Below are 13,887 nucleotides of genomic sequence, written 5' to 3'. Positions count from 1 at the left end.
AATCGCAGCTAGAACTGTTTATTTCTTTTCCTTTGCAACATAATGTTTCTCAATGATCAGTCAGTGACAATCACTGCCCGCTCTGTCTTATAACCAGGGGGATTTTAAAGTTTAAAGCTGTAAATAACATTTTTTTCCTTTGACTCAATTGCTTGTTTTGTTTGGCTATATACTACATTGTTTTTCGAGTCGTGGTTGGTTATATCTTTTCTTATATTATATTTCCTTTCCTTCCTCTAGCCAACAAATTGTTAGATTGATGTTCAAATTGAGTTCCACCTTTCCCCCGCCCAAGTCTTAGAACATTGCTCGGAACTTTCTTCATTGATGCACCTTGTGAGTCAAAGAGGAAAGAACAGAAGGACAATGCGCCGCTATTAAAACTCTCTACATAAATATGCTTCGGATCATGTTAATAAAACCGAATAAACTTTATAATAGCCCCATACGCCAAGACATAATCGGCCTCAGCCGCTGAAATGAAAACGAATGTAGGCACAAACACAAGCAGGTCATGAGGAAAACGAACAGATGTGTAATCCATAATTCCAGTAATATTTTCTTTTACCACTGCCATAAATCTATCAAGAGGGGTTCGCCAGCGTCACACGCGCTTAAACCCGACAGAATTTAATCGAGCCAAATATCTCGCGTTCTCCACCTTCATCTAACTACCTTCATCGAGCAAAAATGCTTAGCAGGTAAATTTGCATAAAAAAACAATCACACGACAGAGCTAGGCGGAAGGAAGAACCACAGAATGGTTAAGCAGAGGAGTGGCAAGGTGGCCTTGAGCCGAGACGAGTCACGTTTGGCGTTTTGTTTTTTTGCTGTCTACCTTACAACTGGCCCAGGGGAATCTATCGTTCTCCTTCTTCCCATGGCAACAGCACTGTAGCAGTGCTATATTCACCGTAGCCGTGGCTCAGTGAGCCATTTAAATCACGACTTCTAATTATTTTTTCTCTGTTCAGGTGTATCACTATTATGCAAAATAAACAAATATCCACACCGAACCAGTGTTTCAAAGAATGTATAAAAGACTTCAGGTTGCGGGTAACGCGGCAACATATCAACTCGACAGGCTGCGGATATATACTTACGATGTGCAAAACGAGTAGAATGAACTACTGAAGACCTAAGGGAAGTTTCCTGTAGAAAATAGGGCCAATGGATGACGGCCAAAATGGGATATCTCCCGCCAGTGGTCTAAACCCCAATCACTAGTGTTGTGAAAAAGGAAACTGCCACACTTGAAGCATCTTATTTTTAAAGACAGAAATTCTCTGGGAACAGCGAACATCCTACGTAAAGCCAAATCATGACGAGGGGAAACAATTCGAGGTCAATTCATCACTCAAGTCTTAGTTTTGTAGGATTACGGCTTAATAACTGCAACTCTTCATAGTCACTCCCCAATATCTGTTAAGCCTAGCAGCAATTTCTTGTTGCCTTTCAAGGAGTGAATAATTACAACTTGCTTGTCACCGTTTACCTGCTGTGTCCTCGTTTTTTTCTAGACTAACACCCATGTCACTATAATGACTAAAAACTGCAAAGGTCCTAGAACACCACTACCCCAGGGACGCTAAAAAAATAATAATAAATAAATACATAAATAAAGCCTGGCTTCACTTATGCCATCAACAATTCTGGACTGGGACTTTTGAAAAACCTCGATCGAGAAAGAGGCGCAGATTCCATTAACAGATGGGTAAGGTGGTAATCTCCCCAATTTGTGGCATGTGGTTGGCATCCGTATTCTGTCCTATGTCAACACGTTACGCAGGTCAGAACCAGATCTCCTGTTCATTTTACTGTAACATAACCTTATCTTCGGAACTGTCTTTCCCCTATTTGAGTAGATGTTGATACCGAAAGGTGGTAGAAAAACTACAATGCTACCTGGAAGTACTGGTATATACCTCACTAGGGCCGATTCTGCGGAAATTTGCTTTGCGACTCACTAAAATCTTTGCTGGTTCCATGAAGTTTTAAAAATTATTAAAGCAATTCTGATAACTCCCTACTCATAGTTTTAAAGGATATTTACTACATGTGCGAAATATTAACCAGAGTTTCTGCACAACTGGGATTTTTTTTTTTTTTTTTTTTTTTTGCCCTACAGCAGGTACCCATATTCATAATCATCATACTATTGAAAGGACAACAATCTCATAATACAAGTGGGAAAAATTGACTAGATCCGCAGTACTACAAAAAATAACCAAATAAAGTAACCCAACCAACGGTTTGTCCTGTCCCTCAGAACAGTTTTCGTTTTTATTACGGGAGCAGTTTTCGTTTTTATTCCGGGGGCATGGGTCACTACAGTGACAAAAGTTGCACCCTGGAACTTTCAATCCGGTTATATGATACTAATTTAGAAAATTCTACCTCAAAACTGTCGACATCATTCATGGGCAAAGTCAGGAGAAGAACAAGAACAACAGAAATAAGGTCAAAAGTGGATAGGAATCTGGGAAGTACATTCAGTGGCTTGTAACACAAAAGATATCAAGTACTATATTCTACGTAAAAACAAAATACAAATATCAATGAACAAACGTGCCTTGAACCTTAAAATCGAGCTACAAGGCAATGTAGGCCTTTCGGATCTCTCTGATAATCATGAGGACAACCGACTCCGGGAAAATATATTATATACCGTACTTGAAAATCAACGGTGGAAAGAGATAATTTCTTGTTCTCTGTAACCAATCTGATGTACAAGAAGCCAATGGCACGAACAGCACTGTTTAAATCAGAGAGAGAGAGAGAGAGAGAGAGAGAATATGAGCCTGCAAGGCTGGCAGCTTAAAAAACTTGTTTTCATGACAGACCTGTCTCTATGTAATACTGTGAGAGAGAGAGAGAGAGAGAGAGAGAGAGAGAGAGAGAGAGAGAGAGAGAGAGAGAGCTTCTGTAGGCTAAAATAATAAAATGCCTACCATTCATCGGTCTGAGGCGGGTGATTCAGGAAAGAGCTGTCAATTCAATCGCATATACAAGTACAGAAATTCCGTCTACTGTGGCCACGGTCCGTCCGGATAGCTGTATCTAGACCGTGACTGTGGCTTACCGAATTATACCAATGAAAAATATGAACAAAGCTGCAAGGCCAAGAGAGGGTCTACCGCCATACCAAAGGAAAAAACCGGTACTCGCGGAACTGTTCTGAACCCAGCATTGGAAACAAGATATCCCATAACGTTCCAAGCGACCAAACACGGAAAACCAAGATAAACGAAGGAAAAGTTAAAGGACTATCAACCGAAAACATCAATAACAATGAAGCGTAGTGCTAAGCTCTGTAAGATGGAGGAATTGATGCAAACTGCAAGTGGGCTTTGCAGCCTTTGAAAAAAATCTACCCCCTTAACGGCTCAATTAAGTGCTACAAGAAGTAAAGTCCAGTGTTAAGATGCTCATATCTAAGAAAAGACTAAAAACATTGCCATTTAGTGACCGTTACACCAGCGGAGAAAGGATTGGTCATGCTTAAACAAGTGATTAAGTATGAAATTTTGCTGAACAGTCATGCATACCAAACAAAGGTAGCACTCTTTCTCTGCAAACCCAACAACCCCTATGAAGAACAACAGACAAACAAGTAAAGATGGCGTCTGCTGATAAAAACGCAAACGGCAAAAATGTCTTGACGCAAAGGGGATTCTTAATTCGTGAAAAACATGCCAACAGGAATTTCATTTCCTTTTAGACATTCCTTCCCAATAAGATACGGGCAAACTGAACTTCAAATTCAAGCACGGCTTCGATAAAATAGTTATCTAAAGGATTTGTTTATACAAGAAAAGAGAAAAATAAATAAATCTCCATTCTATATTGACACCAACAAACCTGACAACAGTAAGAAATTACCATTAGGCTAAACAAAGGGTACTTACGCCCCATCTCAACATGTTAGGTCTAAGAATAGGGCTCTGATAAAATCGGATCGTTTATCATGGGGACAGATAAGACACCGAAATCAAACCCAATACCTACCGCAGACTATCTGAGAGAAAGTTGGCAGCACTTATGAGTTGCCATTGAATCATAATATGAACAATTATTAAATTACAGGGATTAATCACCGAAATGAGAAAAATAAACCGTTCAAAATACTTTTCGGAAAGCAAAAATCCACATTACATAAAGGAACTGCGAAACAACGAGGCTATTGGAACGTTTTCTGGGAACAGTACAGCTTTGGATTGTGGTACACTCATCAAGTGGATTGTTCACAGATTAAGCTACATTTTTGAGGTTATGAATAATATATGTCGGTAAAATCATATGAATCCATGTTATAATGAATTTTAAGCGAGAAAAAATGTCACAATAAAATGCCTGTGTCACGGGTATATGTGGAAGAGTAGCAGGAGTCTTTAGAAGTGTGGCTTAAAGGTGAATGTGAACAAAACAGAGGTTTTGGTGAGCAGTAGGGAAGATAAAGGCAGAATAATAATACAAGACATTAGAGGCACGATTATAAAACAGGTGGAAATTGGGGAAGTGGAGAGAGGTAGCTGGAGTAGTATGTGATAAGAAAATGTCCATCAACCTAAAAGTCAAGATCTAAAGCACAGTGATAAGACCAGGGTAATTGTATGGATCAGAAACATGGGCTCTAAGAAGAAACGAGGAAGTAAAGCTTGAGAGAACAGAGACGAGAATGCTGAGATGGATTGTAGGAATCGCTGCTTGAGAGATTGGAAAATGACGAAATATTGAGATAGTATGGCCATGTGTTGTGGATGGGTGATGAGGAGGGAGTGAAGAGGGCTTGGGAGAAACCTGTTGGAGGAAGAAGATTCAGAGGGAGGCAGAGAATCAGATAGGAGATAAATTGAAGGAAGATATGGAGAGAAGAGGTTTGGTGAAGGATGATGCTTTTCATAGAAGGCAGTGGAGAAGGCGCATCAGGCAACCGGGCCTTAAATGCAGGGATAACGGTGGGAAAAAAGAATAGTTAGATGACTGTGGTCACAGAGTTATAAAGGGCACAGGGCTAGCAACACAGCATTCCAAAAGAATGCTAACCTCTGAGAGATAAAAGCGTAAGCGCGCGGATATTAAAAAAAAAAAAAAACACGCGTACCTATGTGTGGGTAGTTGGGGTTCATATGCACCAAATTGTAATGCAGCTAATCATCCACTTCAACATGCTTCCGCGTCTGTTCTAAGAATCGTTATGAGGTAAAACCATGGAAACTGGGGATATGCCAAAATAGAATAGCTTCTTAGAAACAAAGTATGAACGTGTATTACCCTTTCTTGTCTTCGTGGGTATATCTAGAACCAGGTGGCAGCCAAATATTTCTCTCTCTCTCTCTCTTCTCTCTCTCTCTCTCTCTCTCTCTCTCCTAGCCAGCGTTCTCTGCAGCATATTCAACTTTGTTTTAAATAAGGGGCGATCTAGCGGTTACACTCGTTTTTCCATTGAGAAATTATAACATTCAAGTAAATGAGCACGTAACTCACTCTTTCGCAAAGGGCAATCATGCATTGTGAGAAACCAACTTAAAAGTGAACTGAAAATGTGGCAAAAATTCTGGTGCCTCAAATCTGGCATGACCAAGCAAGGAAATAATTAAGATTTGTTTACATGAAGAGCAGACTGAGGAAACTTATACTGACAATTTCTTCTTAATGGGGCAGCCTGCATGGCTGTGAACAGCATATCAAGTAGAAATCCCAATGCATTTATAAGTTTTCATAAAAGTCAAACAATCATGACAACTTCCAGCTTCGTCGTGTAGGTTAAGCAGCCATATCACTAAGAAATTTGAACTTCGGCTTGTATTTAAATAAGTGGGTTACAAATTGTGAGTTTTCATATTATTCAATAAAAAAAATACCCAATGTAAAATCATGTATGAAAATGTTTGACTTGGGACTCCTGGACGAGGTGCATGCTATCATAGTTAAAGAATCTTGATCCATACTAGGCTAAACGTCGCTGCCAGACGTACAAACAACAACTTAATTTTGACTGCCACGAGAGTAGAGATCATTTTATGAATTTCTTTTCATAAATTAAAATGACAGAAGACAAAATTCAGTTACTTAACATTATTCAACTGAAAGAGTAAAAAAAAAAAAAAAAATTGCGGAAGTCCATAACCTGTGTCTACACCATTGCCGACGTCCCTCAAGATTCCTGCAATCATGTTGCCCGAAGACAAGTTTGCATTCATGCAAATGATGTCGAACCATCCACTCACTGACTATACCTTCCTCATACAAGTTTCACGGTTAGGACAAACTCAAGTCAGCGTAAGTACACTTATGTAACCTTTAAGTACATTACATTGATATTACTGGTTCAAACCAGACATGATAAGCGACAGGCTTCAATAAAAGAGAAGAGTAAAGGTTAGGCTCGTTCAAAATATGTAATGTAAAACCCTCGGCAGAAAGTCAGCAAGAGGGTATTCAAGGTCTCAACTCCCGCGTTGCATCCTTAAATATGGACAAATCTAACTGAATCGATATACTGAATACTATGCAATATCTCGAGAATCTTTACATTAAAAATCCTGCTTTGCATTTCTTACTTAGAAAATAGCAAAGCAGCTGCCATACAATTTTCACCTCCCCTTCTTCACTAAGGGAATTGCCATCAGAATCAACTTCGTGCACTGCAAGATTTCACGTTAGAATAGGCTACAATTATATTTTTCTTCTCCGTTTCTGATTTAGAATTTTGAATACTACAAACTAGTCCACGAAAATTCTGGCTGGAGTTTTACTTAAGATAAGAACATGTTTATCATTTATTTAAGTAATAATCATTATTATTTTATTTCATTTGTTTTTAATTATAATTTTTTTGGTCTATGCTAGCATTTTTATACGAGGCATTTTTAACAAATCTCTTGAACTGAATGTTAAGCTTAAAGTTCCCCGTACAAGTTAATTTAGGTTATGAAGTATGTTAATTTGAGGTTAGTTGAGGTTAAGGTTAGGTTATGAACTAAGCTTAGCTGAGGTGCTCCAGTATTAGTCAACATTTTATTTTTTTCAGTTCTTATTGTGCCTTAAGATCTTGTCTTAGTACTTCAGGTTTACATTACAAACTTCCTCACGTCGAGGAAATGATTTGAATGTTGTTACTAATATGTAGTGTCATTGTCAGATCTTGTTAAATCACTTCAAAGCCATAAAAACCGTTTTTCTTATAGCATAGCTTGTTGAACCTTCACTGATGCTATCTTCCGCTATTATTTTTATCGAACTGCAGCACCATAAACAGTCGCAAAATCGGGTATTATAATGCCAAGTTTGACAATACTGACGAAAGAAAACAAGTCAAGAAGGTTTGGCTGCTATACATTTGTTACCGTATCCAAATTCATAAAAAAGAATACAACAAAATATTTCCTCAAGAAATATTGACAATTTTCTGAAAAACAAACGTCTTTGACATGAATTATTAGTTGCTGAAATCCCACAATTACTAAGTATTACGGCGGAAAAACAAATCAGATAAAGGTCTCCATAATGTTCAACAATCAGCGAGCATGAATACATGACACGGTTATATTTCATTGCGCTTTTTTTTCGAACATCATGGAACAGGATAAATATACATTAACTTGCAAAGCAATCTCCAACAAACCACAATGCTCATTGTGCAAACAGGTTTCAAAAGACCAAAATATCCATAAGTGCCAACAGAGAGGTTTTGACACACCAGAATGCTCACTCGCTCAAGAGAAAATATTCAACAGACTATAATATCTATAAGCGCAAAGAGAAGTTCTCTTTGTGCTTATAGGTCCACATACACAAGAGGAAAGTATCAACAGCGTCAAGGTCCAAAGAAACCCATATCTGCCAAGAAAGATTCTTCGGTAGACCAGCCTTTCTGGATTTGCCACGAGAAGTTTCAAAACAGCTGAACGCCCATATCTACCATGACAACAGAAGCCACAGCACCAGAAGTCAATTAATAGCGCTCTCTCTCTCTCTCTCTCTCTCTCTCTCTCTCTCTCTCTCTCTCTCTCTCTCGTGTGTGTGCGTGTATGTAAAAATAGAAGCATGATAAATGCTTAGTCATTCTTATTTATTTTTCAGCGTGCAAAAGGGGATTTACGAGTGAACAAACACAATGCAGTCAAACATCATTAGAACAATAGTTCTAAAATGGCACTGTATAGTATACTAAGAGATCGACCTCTTTGCCCGATATATACTAATCATATTCAAATTAATTTGTTACAGAAACATTCCGGGTGGGCCCAGCCATTATATACGAATTTCACTCATTACCATTCTGGTCATCTTAAAAACAAGACGTGATCGGACCTTACTCGGGACGCGTGCAAGATTTTTCCCTCACGCATAAGTTGTAAACATTATATTCCTAACTTTTAACTTAAATTAAAATGTGCTAAAATCTATGGTCAAATAGAGCCTTAGTTCACCAAAGAAAATTAAAATAAATACGCTAAATTTTTTAAAAATAATTTTTCTGTAGTTCAACATTCACATAATTCACTTTTTATTTTCTTTCTAATAAATAAATCATAAATATCTTATCCTAAAATTCCTGTATCTTTAACTAAATGTGGAACACCTTTTTCAAAGCCTTGAAGGGTCTTCCAAAACTTTCCTACCCCCTACCATCAACAGCAAGGTTGTTTGTAGGCTTACTCCTCGAGTAAGCAAAGAAGCAACATGATTTTGAACAAGAGCGAGATATCGTGCGTAAGGTCCATAATTCTCATATGATTATCATTAACAGATGTACAATCATAATTTGTTGAGTGTCGACCGGGGAACTTGACTCTCCTAAACGATAAACGCTGAGGCCGTTATCTTAAAAATAATTACAACTAGTAAAAGAAGACCAAATTGACCAAGGCACTGCCAAGGTCACTCAGCACGGAAGCAAAAATATTCAACTATCTTAGTTTATGAACAAAAGTATCTAATTGCTCTTCCATTGCTTTCTTAAACTTACACATCCATCTTACCAGTTATCAATATTCCACGATTACACTAGTCAGTATAAGATGACATTTGCTATCAAAAAACTGCAATGCAACTATATCGTTTTAAAGAATCAGATATGCTATAATTATGTCTTACAGAACTTCAGATATGGTATAATTATGTCTTACAGAACTTATCTTAAATCTGTCCTGATTACAAGATTACCAACCGAGAATATAACTGAACATTGATAATCTCCATACTCATTACACACATATGTATATATATATATATATATATATATATATATATATATATATATATATATAATATTATTATATATATAGAGAGAGAGAGAGAGAGAGAGAGAGGAGGGAGAGAGAGAGAGAGAGAGAGAGAGAGAGAGAGAGAGAGAGAGAATTATAAGGTAAACATAATTTTCCTTGTTTCAAGGCATTATATGCCAAATCAACTAATCGGTAAAACTTAATTTATGCAAAACAACTCAAGCATTAAACTATCTACTAACTAAACTGAATAAAACAAGGATTGAGACTGAGTGACACACATGCTTCTGGAGTTCCAAAGAAAACGCTTACCTAGTACTACGTCGAGTAGACGAGGTCTGGATATTCAACGATTTTTGTTTAATAAATAGCAAACTAAGAAAAGACCACTGTCAATCTGAGCCTTACCATTAGTTTCAAAATCTTCGTTGTATTCAATGTACTACGGTTGGAAGTTTGGAACCCATTTAGTTCACCCGGTAACAACTGGGGCAGTTAAAAGTACTCATTTTTCCCCACAGGCAATCAATAGCATCTAAATGCAGAATACCAGCTCAGGATTAACAGCTACGATATATAGGCCAATTAACAATTTTATAAATAAATAGCTATAAATCAACTGGACATTTCCACAACACCATAATTTTGGAGCTGTGAATATTTTCTATTTTGGGAGATGAACAATACTTGAGATTTTATATAATGTTTTTAAAAACAATCTTTAAGCCGAGCAAATTCTATTGTCATTATTTTTACACGTAGATGCAATTTGCCTAGTAAAAATTCTCATCATGCACAATCACATGTACGTCACACTCACATGTAATCAAGAATTCTGCTATTGACTGGTAGTCTTACGAAATTTAAAAATCGAGGAAAAATATATAGGTACCTACTATTTTACCTGTATCCGTGCACCACAGAAAAGCACAGGATTGCCAAAAATTTTAGGTTCCCTTGTTCACAAAATTAACGTTAAACAAATGAGAGAGAGAGAGAGAGAGAGAGAGAGAGAGAGAGAGAGAGAGAGAGAGAGAGAGAGCAAGCGTAAGTGTAACTGTTTACATGACAATGTTTACATGACAAAGTGAAGAGATGAGGATAAATTTGCCGATTAATTGAAGTGAAACCACCTACCTATAACGAAATCCTGTATAGATACAGTATGATATCGTACTAAAATCGACCGGAGAAAATACATTAACCACTGAACAAAGTAACTCAAGGCACGAATATCCGTTACTACCAGTAGTAACTTGTAAAGCCAGTTTCCACAGAAAAAGAAGCCCGCATGTAAACTATATTAAACTATATATATATATATATATATATATATATATATATTATATATATAGTATATATATAAAGGGATAAGACAAGAAATAAATACAGATAAGACTGTTCAACATTAATAAAATTCTACATTGAAAAAACTATAGATACAGTCTACATGAAAAAATCTAGATACAAAGAAGACAATCTTAATCAGTATGCACTGCAGCTTAAGGATGCAGTTGATTAAAGTTTCACTTTTTATACACCGCTTGGCACTTTAATAAGTTCAAGTGTGTGCACACACCAGTGAAAGCATCTCCCAACCCCGCGCCAAATGCACACACGGACACACAAGCAAACTACACACATATATATATATAACATAATAAATAAATATATATATATATATATATATATGTGTGTGTGTGTGTGTGTGTGTGTGTGTGTGTGTATTATATACTATATGTAATATGAAAAACATGATTGCATAGGTATGTGTCGGTCAAGTACATTACATAGGCCTAAAACTGCACGTACGTTGGTTAGTCTATTTGCTTTTTCTTGGAAGTCGCTCTTTTAATGAAAATAACACTATAAATAAACAAAAAAATATCAAATATATATGTGTACATATAATTTGCAGTGTGAAGGCATAGGTATTTGTATTTATCCTGAATATGGCATTACTTTGGTGACTCGGGTACTAAATTAATAGGCTAGATAAAAGTACTGAAACAATAAAGGGTAAAAACTATGTTCTATGTTATTTCCTTTTACATTATAAAACATGGTTTCCAAGACCATTAATACTGAAGGTAATCGCCAAATGACGTTTGCTAATCCCGAGGAGAAAAATTCCATCAATAGCTGAGCAAATGAATAAACTGACGATTTTCCCCAGGCTAGACCTAGAGCAAACCAGAATCTCATTTTTTCTAAAAAATGTTAACTGAAGAGTTCAGCCAGCCTGCAAATATTTCATCAGTATGAGGCTCTAACCTACACCAAAGCTTTTGCAAGCTCGAATTTCACCCGTTGTATATACTTGCACGGAGCATCTTCCCTAACACCTATCAGTGAATTTTGTGCTTACCTTTGCTATGAATTCTTTAACACTTCTGCTGTGGGGGAGTGGGTTTTTCACTTGCCAGCAGCGATGGCTCTGCAACACAAAGCTTGACGAAGGTAGAAAATAGTGCTGGTGTTCAGCTAGTCTAGAAAATAACAAACATCTACCACCACTTCGAGGAAGCTCTGTTGGCCGTGACTGAATCCCTTTCTCCCAGAACACGCAAATTCCTTTGAAGTGATCACTAAGAAAACACAAAGGATTGACGTATATACACACAGCGTAGAAAGAAATCAGAGCAACCCACACATACACCTACCATCTCCACCTCACAACAAAGACTGCGAGAGGTTGTTAGTTGCTTCCCGTGGTTGGCATCTGGCACCCTTTCTTCGATCCCCAGGCCACCACGAAAGAAGTTCATGGGCCGCGGTGTCTGACTAATGTGGTCTTATCGGGAAGCAAATACACGATGTCTTTGATTACCTGAAACATGTCCATGCATATTTTGTAAGTAATTACAGCAGAGAATTTAAGCACGCGTTTTCAGAGGACCTGGAAATGTCGAAAAATAACTGGGACCAATAGGAAAAACTGTTTGTATGTAAACATGGCAGAAAGTAGCTCCATCGATACCCTTGTTAGTAGATGACGGCAACCGTTCATTTTTTCCCTCGTTATTCTTGCGAATTTACAGAAACTTACCTTCCTTCTCAAATACTACTTACAGCGTAAATTAGCTATAGGTACTCGATAAAGATGGTGTAAGTTTTTACTGAAATTGCGGTGGGTTTCTACTTTGATGATATGAAATGTAGTTTACAAGGTACTATATACAGTAGTAAAACTGTCCTGATTACCTGTAGCCTAGATGTTACAAGACTACTTTAATCACCGTACCTTGTCAAGAAATCCTCATGTTAGACTCACATACGTCCTCGTCCAATATAGTTGTGCAGATTATAAAATAAATAAATAAATAAATAAATAAATAAAATTGCACATCCAAGCAAGGCAAACGGTTAAGTCTTGTGTTACATTATCAACCTATCCTTGGGTGAAATTTTCACAAGTCATGAGTATTATTATTATTATTATTATTATTATTATTATTATTATTATTATTATTACTGTGTTATCATAATACACAGTTATTTTATTAACGCCTAATAATTATTCATATTCCTATTCTTTTCGGATCGTGGAGCTGGGTAATTCACATGAGTATTTTACGTAATTATGCATGTATTCCGACTCGAGTGTATTTTATAGCACTGTACTTTTTTCTATCTGTGTATCTTAGAGATTAAATAATGATGACATAAACTGATCTCTCTCTCTCTCTCTCTCTCTCTCTCTCTCTCTCTCTCTCTCTCTCTCTCTGTTGGCTACCTACCATAAGGCATTCAACAAGATTTTAAACTTATCATATCATGGGAGCAACCATGTAATTTCTTCATATATATATAATATATATATATATATATATATATATATATATATATATATATATATATTTATATATATATGTGTGTGTGTGTGTGTGTGTAGAGAGAGAGAGAGAGAGAGAGAGAGAGATAAGTTCAGTTCATCTTTATTTCATATCTAAGATACATAGGTAGAAAAAAAGTACGTTGATATAAAATACACTCAAGTCGGAAGTCGGAATACGTATATGCATACGTGCATAAAACACTCAAAATGAATTATCCAGGCACATATATCTTCATATTGCATCGAAACAAACAAACAAGCAAACAAACAGAGGCTATCGTGAAAAAAAAACTTCCAAAACATTCCAAAAGAAACGTAAAATTCTCGACAGCCAGCATAAATGATGACATAATATAAAACAATCACAATCAAACTAACTCTATGCTTGAGGAAATTCCCTCTTCTGCTTTTTATTTTGCCCAAAACACTCTTGTTAAAATAGCATCTTTATCATTGTATAATAAAGAATCTATATTATAATTGTTTTTTAATACTTAAACCTCCTTTAAGAAAACCGAAGATATACGAAACAAAAGCAAAAAATCTATTGGAAAAAATTACATGGGTTACTTAGCAGACGCAAGGCTGATATAATCTTAGATTTATTTATAAAATGTTGGAAAGTTAAAATCTGTGTCTCTTGACAAGCATAATGGTTGCTCTCATGATACGATAAGTTTAAAATCTTGATGAGTGCTTTATGGTAGGTATCCAACAGTCCCAACAACAAAAAACTTATGGATAAGTTGCTAGAGTGAGGCCCACAGAACACATTTTGCAGCCACATGTCTGTAGACAGAACTGTTTAAATAGGAA

At 36.6% G+C, this 13,887-nt stretch overlaps 1 protein-coding gene across 1 annotated transcript in view; it reads right to left on the bottom strand.

Moving 5' to 3' along the window:
- The window catches only part of LOC135207257 (E3 ubiquitin-protein ligase MARCHF11-like), a 218,966-nt gene extending 207,029 nt beyond the window's left edge, over positions 1–11,937 (bottom strand). Inside the window, exon 1 of the mRNA XM_064238911.1 lies at positions 11,602–11,937. The gene's annotated coding sequence lies outside the window, so the exon portion shown is untranslated. The remainder of the gene's footprint in view (positions 1–11,601) is intronic.
- Positions 11,938–13,887: the final 1,950 nt, after the last annotated feature.

This window comes from Macrobrachium nipponense, chromosome 32, assembly GCF_015104395.2.
Source record: "Macrobrachium nipponense isolate FS-2020 chromosome 32, ASM1510439v2, whole genome shotgun sequence".
NCBI classification, from domain to species: Eukaryota; Metazoa; Arthropoda; class Malacostraca; order Decapoda; family Palaemonidae; genus Macrobrachium; species Macrobrachium nipponense.
Note: the sequence above shows the minus strand (reverse complement) of the source record. Positions and strands in the feature narration are given on the sequence as shown.